At 41.5% G+C, this 16,468-nt stretch overlaps 1 protein-coding gene across 1 annotated transcript in view; it reads right to left on the bottom strand.

Annotated features, from left to right (window-relative positions):
- Window positions 1-16,468, bottom strand: part of enah (ENAH actin regulator) — a 151,415-nt gene that overhangs the window by 134,021 nt on the left and 926 nt on the right. The window lies entirely within an intron of this gene.

Raw genomic sequence — 16,468 nt, forward strand, 5'->3', positions numbered from 1 at the left:
AAAAAAAAACAATCCTATGATGCAAATTTGCAAAGAAAACAGCAGGTGCATCAAAATAAACTATTTCCAGCAGTGCAATTAGAGTTCTAAGCATCCCAGAAACTATTCAGAAAAGTCAAACATGACCAGTATAGGCTTTTAAGGCCTACAAGTAAAAAAAAAAAAACAAAAAAAAAAAACAACAACTACATTTTCCACGAAAATGACGTCACTTCCGGTTTCAGGCAGGAAATGGCGGAAATGCGATAGTTAGCGGTGACGTCTGTTTTAATGTGTGAAGTGCTACGAACAGCTGATCGGATCGGCAAAGCGTGTTTCTGGAATATTATGTTTTTGTTCCTGCAAGCGCTTTTTATGCAATCTTTGCAAAGCTTTATGTGGAAGGAAACCGTGACCGAGGACAAGCTGATGGCATAAGATGTAAGTTTCATATGCAAAAAAAAAAAAAAAAAAAAAAAAATATTTCTTCAGTCTCTGCACGCTCCTAAAAAAACTCCACACAAATAAAGCAACGCTATCCAACTCCAACCTGATTAATCCTTACTTGCTAATCAAAAGCTTTATAATTTTGTATTACCAATTTCAAAAACATCACACAACATTGTTCATTTCACTAGATCTGTAGCAAAGGAAGCCCACGAAGGTGGTTGGGGAATCTGACTAGTGTGCCTCCTGGGCACCTCCTAGGAGGTGTTTATGGCATGTCCTACTGGGATGAGATCCCATGCCAGAACTAGAACACAGTGGAAAAATTATTTCTCTTAAGAACACAAATGGAGAGAATGAGAGTTGTACAGATCTGTGCATATCTGATTAAAAATCTGCCCACATTTTTAAAAAAAAAAAAAGGGAAAAAAAGAAGAAAACATAATGGATGGATGGACGAGAGAAAGATATACAGAAAGACTTCAAAGACAACAAAACTGAACCAACAGGGTTAAATATGTGTGAGATGTGAAAAGAGATAAGATCAATTGAAGGGAATTGGAAGACACCAACAGTCTGATTACATCACTTCGACTCTGCTGACAGACTGGAGGAGCCAGTCTACGTGTCAAGTATCCTTAGGCAGCGTACTAACCCCCAAGTTGCTCTCCGATGCATCCATTGGAGTCTGAATGTTAGATAGGGCGCACTTAACAGCTTAGAAAAAGTGCTTGTGTGAATGGGTGATTGTGGCATGTTGTATAGAGCGCTTTGAGTACTCCGGGAGAGTAAAAAAGTGCTATATAAGAATCAGTCCATTTAAGGACATACTGTTTGAGCTCATACAACACTTCATTTTGTTGTAGCTGTTAGGTTGGCTGCAGGACAAATTATACCTCAGTGCTGCTTATAACCACATGTACAAGTCTGACTGATCGTTGGATTTAAATCAGCAGATCACGAGGTCCTCAGACAGTGCATGTTGGCTCACTGCTGGAAAACCTGTTCATACAAATAAAGGCAGCAGGCCAGCCGTTAACTTTAAGTTAAATTGTCCTGTTCCGTTTTCACCATAACTCCGACCTTTTAGAGCACTGGACTGATTGATCATATTGACAACACTGTATATTAACATCATTCGAATAGATGCAAAACATAGTTAAAGAATAAACACATCACATCTCAGTGACAGCTATGCTTAACCTATATAAAACTTATTTCCAAGGTCCAAAAGGGCCTTTAATCCTCCAAACAATGATCAGAAACATCCAACTGATCCTGCACTGTGAAGCAATTAAACCAACAGGGGCAAAAATGCTTCTGCGTCACATTTGCTTCACCTCATCTACCATCATCACTGTCACTCCTCATTGCATGCTGACCAGCAGAGCTGAAATGGCATAAGCATAATCTCAGAAGAAGGAGAGGGAGAGGACAAGTGAAAGGTCGGCAGTGCAGAGCGTAGAAAAGCACATTCATGAGCTGTCGTGGATCATCAGGCTAGCGTGGCCTCCTGTTGGCAAATCACACAGTTGAGCACACCGTGGGCATGCAGCTGGCCAGAGCAATGACACGTACTGTTGACTAACACTGTCTCAAACACTCCTGCACAGTCAACCCTTTTCACATGCTCTGATGAAACATATGCCAAAAGTATGTGCACAGGTGTCCATATTTTAACAATTATTTCCAGCTACCTGTGTGTTTCTTTAGTAAATATACTTCGTTCTATAAATTGCAAAAAATTAGCTATGTTACCAACATGATCTTTTGACACCCACTCCCTCTAATGGATCCAAAGCTATGTTTATACCAGATACTCCTTTGCGCTATGATCGAACTGTATGCCACCGTGGAAGAATTTTGGACAGATCATACCAAACTCCTATTTTGTAGTCTCAGTACTTTTTCCCCCTCAGACAATGATGTCCATGGCAGAAGCTCACAAATTTCACAGGATGGTAAAGTAAGCACACAACTTGTCTGACACACACACACACACACACACACACACACACACACACAGACACACACCAAGTGAAGCATTCAGAGCTCAGCAAACACTTTTGATTGATTGATTGATTGATAATACTTTATTCATCCCGAGGGAAATTGGGTTAAAGCTGCCAGCCGTGCCAGCGCTATCTTACCCTTCCGACCATACATAAATTACACAAACATCACGGGGAAGACAGGTCAGAGAGGTATAACCATGGAAAATGCACAAGATGAGAAAAGTACTGACGGTCTATAACTTCAAGTAGGCATTAATATTGTTTTCTACCTTTAATCAACTTCAACACTAGTCATGTAACTAAAAGCAAACCCGAAATTTACTGGGGAAAAGCGCCTGATCAACAACTCCAACGTGAAGAAAGAAAGACCGTTGTATCAGCTTCCACTCCCTGCTGTTTTACACAGGAAGTACTACAGTAAAGCTACAGAATTTAAAATAAAACAGTGTTGAAATTAGTCCGCTTGCTGAAGGCTGGTGGATATCATCTCACTTTCTAGCAAGCAGGGGTGAGTCTAAAGGGGGGTATGGGGTGTACTAGGCCAGATCAAGACTGTAGTAACATTTTACAGATTTAGATCAATATAAATCAATAAACTATATTGCTTAATTGTAGTGTAATAATATTAAAAAATAATATAATAATGTACAATTATATTTTTTTATATTACCAAACTAAAAGCTTGGGGGGGGGGGGGGGGTCCTTCCTCCACAGGCCATTAAAAATATTCCTGGGCCAATATCACTGAGCAGGACACCAGATCATCATCATCAACAGTAATTACAGGTGGCTAATTACATGATATGCTCGCATTTCTTCATTGTTACTCCTTTAAATGCTTACAGACATGCATACACAGTCATACACTAGCACATTTAAACACAAACAGGCTGTAATGATTCATTCACCGAGCAACTCAAATAACTCCACGCTACAAAAAAACAAAAAACAAAACCCTAAATAAATAAAAAAGATTTTAAAAAGAATCGTCAACACTTTGTTTAGTCTCCAACTCTGCAGCACTCAGTTGTCACCATGTAAGCGCACTCACATTTGTAACTAAAAATAAACCTGCAACAGAAACATATTAAGGCGCATGGATGCATGCATTAGGCCCAAGCAGCCTCTTGTGGGGGGGTTTTGGTGAAAAACAACAAATCACAACAGCAGCAATGACATCATAGTTTAACATGGAGCTGGAGTTTGCTCTTTGCCATTTGTTTAGACAAAGAGGCTGAGCATTGCAGAGATGTGATCACATAGAAGAAAATGTCTTTTTTCTTATCAGATAATTTAATTTTTTTCTTTAAAAAGGATACAACAGGAATCAATGTGTGATCATGCTTTTTATTTGTTTTTGTTTCTAATGTCTCTGTAAACTTTGAATCACCTTGTTGTTGAATTGTGCTATACAAATAAATTTGCCTTGCCTTGCCTTGAATGTGAAGAAACAACTGCTGTAACTTCACGGGGGGGGGGGGGGGGGGGCGAGGGGGAGACTACAAAAGCTATATTTAAGATAAAGAAATACACTTTCTGGATGCAAAATGTTCCATATTTAACGAGAAGAAAAGTATTTTATACCAAATCATTACTCATTTCACAGTTAAATGTCAAGCAGCATTTATCTTTGGGTAACGCCGCTTCTTGGTAAATGTCAAAACCGGGTTTAATTATGACTGGTATCACTCATTGTACAAAAACCCCCAAAACAAAACAAAAAACAGTGTCAGATAATTCCAGTGTTTCACACTCAAAAGCTAGAAACTTAGCATTTGCATAATATTTCGGGAAAGCATTAATAAATCTCAATTTCACCAATTTTTTCCAGCCACTATAGTTTTCAACCTATTGACCTCGAGAGATCCTGTGATGAAGGTACTTAGGAACAATACTTTTATACAAACTTTTGTTTAGCACCACAAACTAATACACAAAGGAAGCACTAGAAGATTACATTTCTTTCTATAGACATTAGTAGATAAGCAGCAGACAGGTATCATACTAAAGTGTTGAGGCCCCATGGGATGCCAAAACCAATTCAATGCTTCTTGGCAACTAGAGACCATAGTAAAGTTTCACATTTCAACAGTAGTGATGTATTAAGCAGTTAAAAGTGTTAATCTGGCCAGCCCACACTTTAATGTTAGCTACTTAACTATTAGCAATTACCCGCTAGGAACAATAGCTGTGTGTAAAGTTATCAATAAGCTAGCAGCGAACAGCTATGGCAAATAAAACATTAACATTATTATAGGAGCTAGACTTCTTCCTTTTTATTTCATTGATGTTGTTGTATATTTTTACGCATCTTATTTTTGCCATCCCCCATAATATCAAGTATCAGTTAGCTTAAAGTTCATCAATTGGACATTCAACATGCTGACTGAGCTCTAGTCCCACATTTCCCCCCCCCCCCCCCTTATATAGCTCTCATTTTTTGATCCGCTTACAACACATATGCTCTTGCTTTGCAGCACTGTGCTTTTACCCTTTCCTTAGTATGTATATTATCAGTCGATATTAGCTACAAGCTATAAGTTATAAGTGTTATGTTGCAAAGTTTATCAACCGGTGGACACTCTAAAACTTCTGTTGGCAAAACACATTTGGAATATCATAAATAACCAGCTGGATCCGAGACCACTGTAAATGAGTAAATAAATAACTAAACATAACAAATTTAAGCTATAGAGAGATGGATCAGAATCAGAATACTTTATTGATCCCTGGGGGAAATTATTTTTTGTTACAGTGCTCCATTTTAAACCAACATTAAGACAAGACAGACAATACACTAACTAAGAATAGTACAAAATATACATATATATACACATACATAAGTCACTCATAAATAAATAGTTGGAAAAGAAACATGTGTAGCTGTAGTAGCAAACAGTGTGTTAAGTGGATGCGTTGTACAGGGAGATGGCCACAGGCAGGAAAGATTTCCTGTGTCGTTCAGTGGTGCTTTTCGGTAATCTCAGTCTCTCACTGAACGTGCTCCTGTGACTGACCAACATGTCATGGAGTGGGTGGGAGGTGTTATCCAACATTGTCTTTATCTTGGACAGCATCCATAATCTCAGTCCAGCTCCATCCCCACAACATTGCTGGCCTTACGGATCAGTTTATTAAGTCTGTTGGCATCTGCGACCCTCAGCCTGCTCCCCCAGCATGCAACAGCATAGAGGATCGCACTGGCCACCACAGACTCATAGAAAATCCTCAGCATTTTCTGGCAGATGTTGAAGGACCTCAGTCGCCTCAAAAAAATAGAGACGACTCTGGCCCTTCCTGTAAAGTGCTGTGGTGTTTTTAGCCCAGTCCAGTTTATTGTCAATGTGTACTCCAAGGTATTTATAGTCCTCTACAATGTAGGGCTGAACGATATATCGCATTTGCGATAATATCGCGACATGATCAAGTGCAATTTTCTAACCGCAAAGGCTGCGATTATACTCTGGACATGTCCAAATTCATGGGCTGCATCCTCCTGAGGCCACATTTGTAGACCGATTACGTCACAGCGACGCGCCGAAGGCTGTCCAAATTACTACCATATCCCAGAATTCATAGCGCGGCCCAGCCAAACTCCAGTTTCCAACAATGGCGGCCGCTACTAAGTTTTAAAATTACTCATACTAATCTTTCTGGGTCACAAAATAAACTTTTAACATATTTTCAGGCGAGAAAGTAGTTGTGTAAACATCAAATATCTGCTCGGTTTATCAAGATATCCCATATTTGCAAAAGTGCTTCGACGTTTTCAGAGGCGTCTGCTACCCACCAGCTCGACAGCTAGCCGGGAGCTCGAGGATTACTGATGCGGCCGAGAACGGCACAACTCCCGGCACATCATTTTCAGATCACTGCGGAGTTTCGCTGCTCGGGTTAAACGTGATATATAAGTCACTTAGACAACCTAAAAATGTTATTGTTGGGCTTTTTTCAGTGTTTTGTTTGTTCGTGAGTAAATCGGTTTGGCTGAGATTAAAGTTATTAGATTAGATAAAATAAAACTTTATTAATCCCCCGGGTGGGTTCCTCCTTGGTTTTCACACAGCTGACTAAACGTCAAACAGAAAACTTATTAAACAGAAGTATGAGACAGTCGAGAATTTACACCAGTGTCTGGTTATATTTTAGATAGCAAGAAGCAGACGGCCGAGTTTATTAAACTCCACCGAGACAGCGGTGACGCTAATCAGAACTAGCCTTCTGATTAGCTAATCAGAAGGCTAGACCGTCCAATTTCACGCCTTTAAACTTTAAAGGCGTGTTTGTGTGTGTGTTTATACAATTGCTATTATGTTTGCACTTTATGTGTAATGTTACTGACTGCAGAGATCAGTAAGATGTGTGTATTTTTTATTTATTAGTTTTATTTATTTAATATTATTTTTTAATTGAATGACTGTCTAGTAGTTCACAGATGTCGAAAAACTGAGTGTGGTAAAGCCACTGATTTTTTTTATGTATATTTCTGCAATCTGCACATTGTACTGACTTTCATTTTAATGTTTACACCAGGGTTCCTTGTCAGCACTTTATGCTCAGATGTTTGTAAGCTAAAAATAAACTATTGTGTATGTTCAAATATACTGTTGTGATTGAAGAAGTTAAATAAAAATGTCAGTCATCAATTCATGCATCACCTCATGTCATCATAACAGAGGTCTGTCTTCCAGGAAAGAACAGTTTAAAATTAATGTAATATAGTATTGGCCATACTATATGATGTATTGCTTGTCTTTGTTTAATAATACAGAAGACAAAGACCTTAAAAAATAATCGCATATCGCATCGCAATCGCAATATTGGGGCAAAAAAAATCGCAATTAGATTATTTTCCATAATCGTTCAGCCCTACTACAATGTCAACACTGACCCCCTGGATTGAAACAGGGGTCAAGTGTTTCCTGGTCTTCCTGAAGTCCACGATCAGTTCCTTGGTCTTTGCCACGTTGAGCTGCAGATGATTCTGCTCACACCACGTGACAAAGGAGTCGACCACAGCCCGGTACTCTGTCTCATCATCCCTGCTGATGCATCCAACCACCGCAGAGTCATCAGAAAACTTCTGAAGATGGCAGGTCTCTGTGCAGTGGCTGAAGTCTGTGCTGTAGAGGGTGAAGAGGAAGGGGGAGAGGACAGTCCCCTGTGGTGCCCCTGTGTTGCTGATCACCTTGTCAGACACACACTGTGGGAGACGTACATATTGTGGTCTTCCTGTCAGGTAATCAACAATCCAGGACACCAGAGAAGCATCCACCTGCATCGCTGCTAACTTATCACCCAGGAGGGTCGGCCTGATGGTGTTGAAAGCACTGGAAAAGTCAAAAAACATGACCCTCACAGTGCTCGCCGGCTGGTCCAGATGGGTGTAGACACGATTGAGCAGGTAGATGATGGCGTCCTCAGTTCCGAGACGAGGCTGATAAGCGAACTGAAGGGGATCCAGGTGTGGTCTTACTATGGGTCGCAGCTGGTCCAGGATGAGCCTTTCCAGGGTCTTCATGATGTGGGAGGTCAGTGCCACGGGCCTGTAATCCTGGGGGCCACTGGGACGTGGCGTCTTTGGTACAGGGACGAGGCATGATGTCTTCCACATCACCGGGACCCTCTGCAGACTCAGACTCAGCATAAACAGTTTATGAAAGACTCCACACAGCTGGGGGGCACAGGTCTTGAGGACAAGGGGACTCACTCCGTCTGGTCCAGCAGACTTGCCTGAGTGAAGTCTCCTCATTTGCATCTCAACCTGGTATTGAGTGAAGGTGATGGGTGGGGGAGGGGTGTCAGGAATCTCACAGGAGGCAACATGTGAAGAGAGAGGCTGGCACAGTGGTGTGGCTCTGGATTCCAGGCTGACTACAGGTGAGGTTGTGGGGGTGGGAGCAGACACTGTGGTGTCAAATCTATTGAAAAACAGATTCAACTCGTTAGCTCTATTCTCACCTCCCTCAGCTCCCCTGCTGTTGGTTGGCCTGAATCCAGTGATGGTCTTCATGCCCCTCCACACCTCTCTCATGCTGTTCTGCTGGAGTTTCCACTCCAGCTTCCTCCTGTAATTGTCCTTAGCCTCTCTGATCTTGTCCTTTAGTAACACCTGGATCTTCCTCACCTCCTCTTTGTTGCCCCCTCTGAAAGCCCTCTTCTTGTTGTTGAGGAGGGCTTTGATGTCCTTAGTCACCCACGGCTTGTTATTTGGGTAACAATGAACAGTCTGAGCTGGAACAATGGAGTCGGTGCAGAAAGTTATGTAGCCTGTGATACACTCAGTAAGCCCATTGATGTCCTCGGCGTGAGGCTCACAGAGTGTTTCCCAGTCGGTCACCTCGAAACAGCCCTGTAGTTCCGCTATTGCCTCCTCTGACCACCTCCTAACAGTCCTGGTGGTCACAGGTTCCCTCCTCACAATTGGCACATAGCGGGGGGTGAGGTGAATCAGGTTATGATCTGACCTTCCAAGTGGGGGGAGGGAGGAGGAGCTGTATGCATCCTTGACGTTAGCATACAGTAAGTCTAAAGTTTTCTCTCCCCTGGTGGGACAGTCCACATATTGTTTGAATGTTGGTAGTGTATTGTCCAGTGATACATGGTTGAAGTCACCCGAGATCACAATAAAGGCACTCGGGTGTTGAGTCTGTAACCGAGCTATGGCAGAGTGGATAGTGTCACATGCAGCTGTGGGGTTAGCAGAGGGGGGAACATAAACAGCCACCAAGATGACGTGAGAGAATTCCCTGGGTAAATAATATGGCCTGAGTCCAACAGCACACAGTTCAGTGTCCGGGCAACAAATCCTTTCTTTGGTTGTTATGTTGGCAGGGTTACACCACCGGTTGTTAACTAGAACAGCAAGCCCACCTCCTTTCCGCTTACCGCTAGCGATGCTGTCCCTGTCCGCCCGAACAGTGTGGAAGCCTTCCACGGAAGCATTCTCATCGGGAATGTCTTGGTGCAGCCATGATTCGGTGAAACACATCAGGCTACACTCTCGGTATTCCCTCTGACTCCGTACCAGTGCTGAGAGCTCGTCGATTTTAATTGCCAACGATTGCACATTACCCATCACGATAGATGGCAGACACGGTTTAAACCTCCTCCTCGCTTCGAGCCTCCGCTGTCTCACCGTCACCTTTTTTCTTCTCTTCTGTCCTTGACCTCTGCATCCCCGATGTGTTTTCCTCCAAATTTCAGCTGGTACTTCTGCGGGCCTGGCCAGCGAGCCGGCCGGCATCAGGGCGATCAGCTGATCTCTGGAGTAAACGGTCCGTGCGTGTAGGAGATGTGCCGCGGTCCCGTTCCTTGATAAAAGTAAGAGTTCCACGGCCACCAGAAGAACAAAAACTCTCTCAATCCACATGATTGAGTAAGAGATAGAAAACGGAGGAAAATACAAGTCAGAAAAAAAAAAAAAAGAATACGTAAGAAAAAAAAAGCTAAACTAAGAGAAAAGCAGGAGCGACTGTAACAGGCTGCACGCTGGTTGGCACATGCGCACTACCCAATGCAGTACAACATTGGGTTTGTAAATCACCAAATATCCACATCAGTCTTTACAAAAACTATATCGGTTAGGCTCTAATCCGGGGGTGATGAACTCAAGGGCCGGTGTCCTGCAGGTTTTAGATATCACCCCAGGTTAACACGACTGAATCAAATGATTAGTTCGTTACGAAGCATCTAGAGAACTTCAAGACATGTTGAGGAGGTAATTTAGCTATTTGAATCAGCTGTGTTGGATCAAGGACACATCTAAAACCTGCAGGAAACTGGCCCTCAAGGCCTGGAGTTCCCCAACCACTGCTCTAAACTAAGGTAGAAGTTAAGGTCTCTGTAGATGAACCTGTTGAAGAATTGCTAATAGTTGCCTGCAGCAGCCTTTGTTTCCAGATCTCTTACCTGCTCAGCTCTGGGTAGTATGTGACTGCTATTTTTGTCTCCATTGCTAAAATGTTTATCAGTAGAAATGCATTTTAAGTGCTTTATTTGTCTACTGCCACTTCTCAAAGGAACAAAGTATCCCTGAAAATACTAATCATAAAAGCAGCAAACTACCACTGAAGAGAAAAAGGAGATCATTTCTCAGTCTGGTCTGTAATATCCTGAGTGTCCATGGAGTGACTCATCAGAAAAATACAGGGAAAAGGCACAGAGTTAAACACAAGTATCATTCAGCAGGAAGAAAAACACCAAGGACGTGATGGCTGGTGGTAGCTTACAGATTAGAGAAGGGAGCTTCTAAGCAGGAGGCCAATGATGTGAATCACGAGGTCAGCAAGGACGAAGTATGAATAAAAATGAATGAGTAATTCTCTCCTCATAAATTACTGTTGAGACACCCTTGAGCAAGGCACTTAACTTTCAGAAGCAGCACCGGGCTGTGGTTATGGTAAAGACATTAATTGGTCTTTTCTGTCTGTCACAACCTTAAAAATACCCTAATATATATCCAAGTAAAGCAATATGTTACCTATGGTGACTTAATACTAAGAGCTCCATGTCACATCTTTTACTGTAGTGAATCAGCAGTAATCCTGGGAGAGCTGGCCCTGTGTCAGCCACAAATCCACGATATGATTACTTTGCTCCTCTGGTTGACTTTACCTCAGTAAACAGCCATCCAGTAGACGGCCGAAACATAAGACCTCAGTCATGAGGGATGAAACTCGTCTGGAACGTCAAAGGGATGAAAACTTTGGGGGGGGGGGGGTCCTGGCTCAGAGAGGACTGCAAAGCGGGCCTTTTTGGAGCAGATTGGAAGAGAAATGAGAATGTGAGATTAAGGATGGACTGGCTGACAGCAACTGCAGAAAGAGGTGAAGGGGAGAGAGAAAGCATGAGGGGCAGATGATGGCAAGCTGCCAGGAGATCAAAATCTTCCCCAAAAACTTCAGAAGCAAATCGTTCTGGCACAACACCTTTATTCTCCTGTCCCATTTTATAGTTCAATTCACCCCCATCAATAAACAGACAACATTATACATTCGGTTTTATAGTCAGATTATACTCTTATACTCTTCCGGTCTGTTTATAATGATTTCTAACATTTTATAGGAATATAAAATATATGACAATTCAGGTATCACAATAACACAAGGTCACATCAGCAGCTCTGCAGCCCTCACTCTGCATCTGGAGGAAAACTTGGACCAGTCCTTGCATTTACATGGAAACCATAATACAGGAATAGCAATCCCGAAGATTTATAAAGTTAATGGCCTGTTCAAAAAGTTCATAAAAAAAAAAAAGACACAGACACACCATTGTACTTCCAGTCTGGACAAGGCCTTTGAAAAATTCCAACTTTGAAAACCAGGTTGCGATCAGCTTGTGTATTAGAGGGGAATAAGGCCAAATGTGCCTCCAGAGCTTGCTACCAATTCCTCACTTTCCTTTAGAGGTCACATTTATTTCTACGATAGGGCACAGACAGGGGGGGCTGAATCCCTGGGATTTGTGGACAAAGACTGCTACGCTGAAATTAACAGAGAGCGATGCCATTATGTGTCCATTAAGTAATCAAATCACAGTTCTTGTAATATTGTCTGTGAAGGTTCTCAGTCATCCAGGTCATCGTAGTCTAAGGAGCTTGGAAAGAAAAGCGTCTGGACTTCTTTAAGACAACTGACAACAACTTAAAGAAGTCCAGACGCTTTTCTTTCCAAGCTCCTTAGACTTCTTGTAATATTATTGTCAGAAAATCTATTAATCTGACCTGTAAAGACGAGGAAAGGATCCCTGACTCTGTCACTCTGAGATACGATAAACCCAAAGAAGAGACCAGAATCAGTGACTGTGTCTTCAGTCTTTTAAGTCAACGTAAAGTGTATTGCATTTATTCCAATTTCAAATTAGCCTTAGGATGACCTCATTAATATCTCATTTGGACTAGATACCATAGCTGGCTGCAGTCCAGCTTCAACTCATGAGGGACTGGGGGTGTTTTTCTCTTCATAAACAGTTCCTCCAGTGCAACACTTACATTAAAATGTTCCAAGCTGCATGGAGTCTGACCTCAGCTCCTGCCATTCATCTGTGGCGTGAACCTGTAGTGCCTCAGAGGCACGTGGCCCTTCAGCAGTTGTCAAGAACTATTACTGTGACGCCTCACAGCCCCCCATCGCCCTTACAGTGCTGCTTATCAAACAGCCAGAGATAAGCTGGCATCGGTGGTATGTGTGCCCTGACAGAACATGGAAGAATAAGCTGACAAGCATTATATAAAGTCTCCTCCTAATGGTTTAAGAAGGACCATTCACCAGGTACCTTTTACCTTAAGAGTCAGGATGAGGCCATGTTGCTAAACATCCAGCATTCACACACGCACCTCACTAAGAACTCATAAACTAAGTTTATGACACATAGATGTGACACATAGATGTGAAACAATCAATAGGCGTTTTAACGTCATCAATACCATCTCTCAATCCTTTTTTTTGTTTATTTTGTAACTAATTGATATCAAACTGGGTAAGTTCTGACGCAAAATGCCCAATTTTGCAACAGTAAAGAATCCTTCAAATAATTCCGAAATCCGTTTAGCTGAAGTTTATCACTTGTAAACTGGGCCTAACCTCACCTATGGTTAAACTGGAATTATATTTCCCCACCTTTCTGAGAAGTTCTACTAACAAACAGACAAACCAAACCACTCACATAACCTTTTCATTGTATTTTTTTTTTAAACTGCAAATTTAGAAAGTTTGACTTACATTGGCTGCCTATTAAATTTTGTATTGATTTTAAAGTTCTGCTGCTTACTTTCAAATGCTATCTCACCAAAGGTCTGTGAGATAGTCAGGGGCTATCTCACCGACCTCCTCAGTCTCTGTACTCCCAGCCGTTCTTTACGATCTTCCGGTCAGTTACTTCTGGCCCAGCCCAGGCACCGTCTGAAGACTAGGGGTGATCGTGCTTTTGCCTCTGGAATAGTCTTCCTGCTACCATTTGTGCCTCTGACTCCATTCAATCCTTTAAAGCACACTTGAAAACTTACCTATTCAACCTGGCTTTTCTAATTTGCTAATTCTCACCTCATTAATTGCTGTATCGCTACTCATTTCTCTGGATAATCATGATCTCTCCCTTTCTCTACTTACTAATGCTTTTTGTTTCTTTTCTCTACTTTCTCTATTTTACCTTGTTTTAATGACTTACTGTTCAGTGTAATCATTTACCGTTATTTTTACTGTGAAGCACTTTGGTGTATCCCCTGGTTTTAAACGTGCTAAATAAATAAAATTGTATTGTAATTTTAAAAAGCTAATATTGTATATCTGAGTTATTGACACTATATAAAAGATTGCTAAAGCCATATAATCAGTTTGTGGACTGATGTTCTGAAGACTTGAGTTTCACCGTTTTTAAACCTTGGTATCAAAAGCAAAGGATGAATGTGACTGAGAAACCAAGAACAATGCACACTCATACTTTTACACAATCTCACTACATTTTGCAACCACAAGAGTAGCCCCTGGATGGCTGTTGGAAAGAATGCAGGTTCAAGGCACTACTGCATTTCCAGACTTTGCTGTTTTCACTTCTTTATTGACAGTCAGTAGTTTGGGTTTTTCAGTAAGTCTCCTTGGCCTCTGCAAAGTAGCAGTTACCATTTTAAAAGCAAAAATGTTTTATGAAAGAAAGAAAAAAAAGTTTAGTCATCTAAAAAAATATATATATTGTAAAGGTTTATATCTTATTGTAAATTTAAATATAATGGGGGGGTGGGGAACCCTTCAACGTGGCTAGCGCAAAAATAAATGTCAACTCATCCACCCACCGTCACCTTCGCCCAGCTGTGAGTTAAATAATCAAACTGCCTTCTTTGCTGTGATGATTGGAACAAATTGAACAGCGCTTTGCTGGAGATAATTTTGAAAATGGCTTGCTAATACTCACCTCCAGGAGCATGTACTGAATACTCAATGGGATAATAACTTTGGGGTGTTCATGTGGTCACAGCCATGTGGCACATGGGGGACAAGGAAAGGACAAAAAAACAAAAAAAACAAACCAACAACAACAGATCCACACAAGTGTCCTGCATGAGTCAGCTGCAAGCAGCTGGGGCAGCCACTCGTCCACACACCTGTTCTATGACACAGACACACAAATACATTCCTTCTAAACAAGATTTCTGCCTCTGAAAACAACTTGTGTTAAAAATTACATCAGCCTTTATTTCTCTCTGTTGCTATCTGCAGTTTGGTGATGTTCATTTTCAGCGCTCCTCCTTCCTTGTACTTTAAAAGACATGCTCAGGGGCTCATAAGAGACTAAAAACAACTAATGAGGGAGTTGTTAAGAAATATGAGGAAGAGGATGGGAAAATGAGAGACATGAGAAGTTAGCGGTTTCCATTCTGGGACACGGACGCAACATGCGGCTCTTTGAAACAACCAAAACTATTGTTAACCACAGTTTGGCCTACAGAGAGATTCCAACAGCTGGCTTCAATTAAGGGTTTTCTTTAAAGAGGCAGGCCTCCTGCACACTGCATGTCTCACTTCTTAACACACACACACACACAGTAAAATAAAGATCTCAAATGTCCACAGAAGCGGTTTTGACACTGAGCTTTGTCTGGATGAATGTGAGCATCACAAATGAAACACGCAACAGGAAATGTCTGACAAACATTGCCGTGCTATGTTAGCCATGTCAAACAGAATCAAGTAAATCCAACACTTCTTCTGGACACATTCCTGTGGAGATGGCAGCTCTACATGAACTGAAGAAAAAAAAATTTTAAAATACAAAAAAAAATAAAATAAAAAGAATACAGCTTTCATGCATGATGTATCTAAACAAGGCCAGTACTAGACCTTGACACTTTGGTGGTAACATTACAGTGTGGCTGCTCATGCAGGAGGCATTTCAGGAACCTCAAGGCTTGTGCAACAATGTTACACCAAATCGTGGAAAATAAGGCCACAAGAAATGCATTGTACATCATGACCCCCAGAAAGAGTAAAGTAACACAGCATTCATTTTCACTCCCACACTCAGCTCTATATGAGGCTGAAATTTTGTTCATGTGGACACTCACTACGGATGATGGTTCTTCACAAGAAGTTGCATATGTTTTGGGTCATTTCTCTGACTAAAGCGATAATCTAGACCCACTTTTGCTCCTGACTGCTTGAGGTTCTCTTTTAAAATCTTCACATGTCCTTCTTTATTCATATTTCCTTCTAGATGAGATTCCCAGTTCCAAACACACTGAAGCGTTCCCACAGCATAATAGTCCCACCACCGTGTTGTAAGTTACTCCCTTCTCCAAACATAAGCAGTGTTTTTATTGCCAAATGAATGAGACAAAACTAGAGCCCATTTTCATCTGATTCTATCATTAGTAATAGTAATTTCTAGTCACTTCAGATGCTCACCTTGGAGTTGAGAAACATTTAACTTGAGACTCGTCAGCGATTATTTTGCTGTCACTGAATATCACTGTGGTCACCACATCACAGCACTACTAACAGAATTCATTCAACTTTTTCCTCTATGGGTTTAAAAGATTTCTTACCATCTGTTTCTATGTTGTACATCATTCAACATTCCCCTTTTTTCCTTACACAAAAGCCCACGTTGTTATGTCACCACCAAACACCACAGTGTGGGATGGGTCTTCCCTCCACATTAAACAAGCACTGACACATGTTTGTGTCAAAAGAGACACCATCAAGCACAACCTGCTTGTCAAAAAGTGTTTTGCCATAAGTGAAGTAAAGTTGAAAGGATGCAAATACAATTTGCACAATAGATATCCGAAAATAATTTGGACAAAAACAGACCTCCATAGAATAAGCAGCCGTTCAAAGTATCTGCACGAATAGGCTTTCCCTTCAGAAGATATCATGTTTTAATGGAAAACAGAGACTTCATCCACGCTACATAACAGCCACACATGGTAAGCTATGATGGTTTTGTCAGGTGGTACATCCAACATGCTGCACGAACATTGTCAAACCCGTGTCCTCCCGAGTTCATGACACATGTCAGAACTGCACTAT

Source organism: Maylandia zebra, linkage group LG15, assembly GCF_041146795.1.
Source record: "Maylandia zebra isolate NMK-2024a linkage group LG15, Mzebra_GT3a, whole genome shotgun sequence".
Taxonomy (NCBI): Eukaryota; Metazoa; Chordata; class Actinopteri; order Cichliformes; family Cichlidae; genus Maylandia; species Maylandia zebra.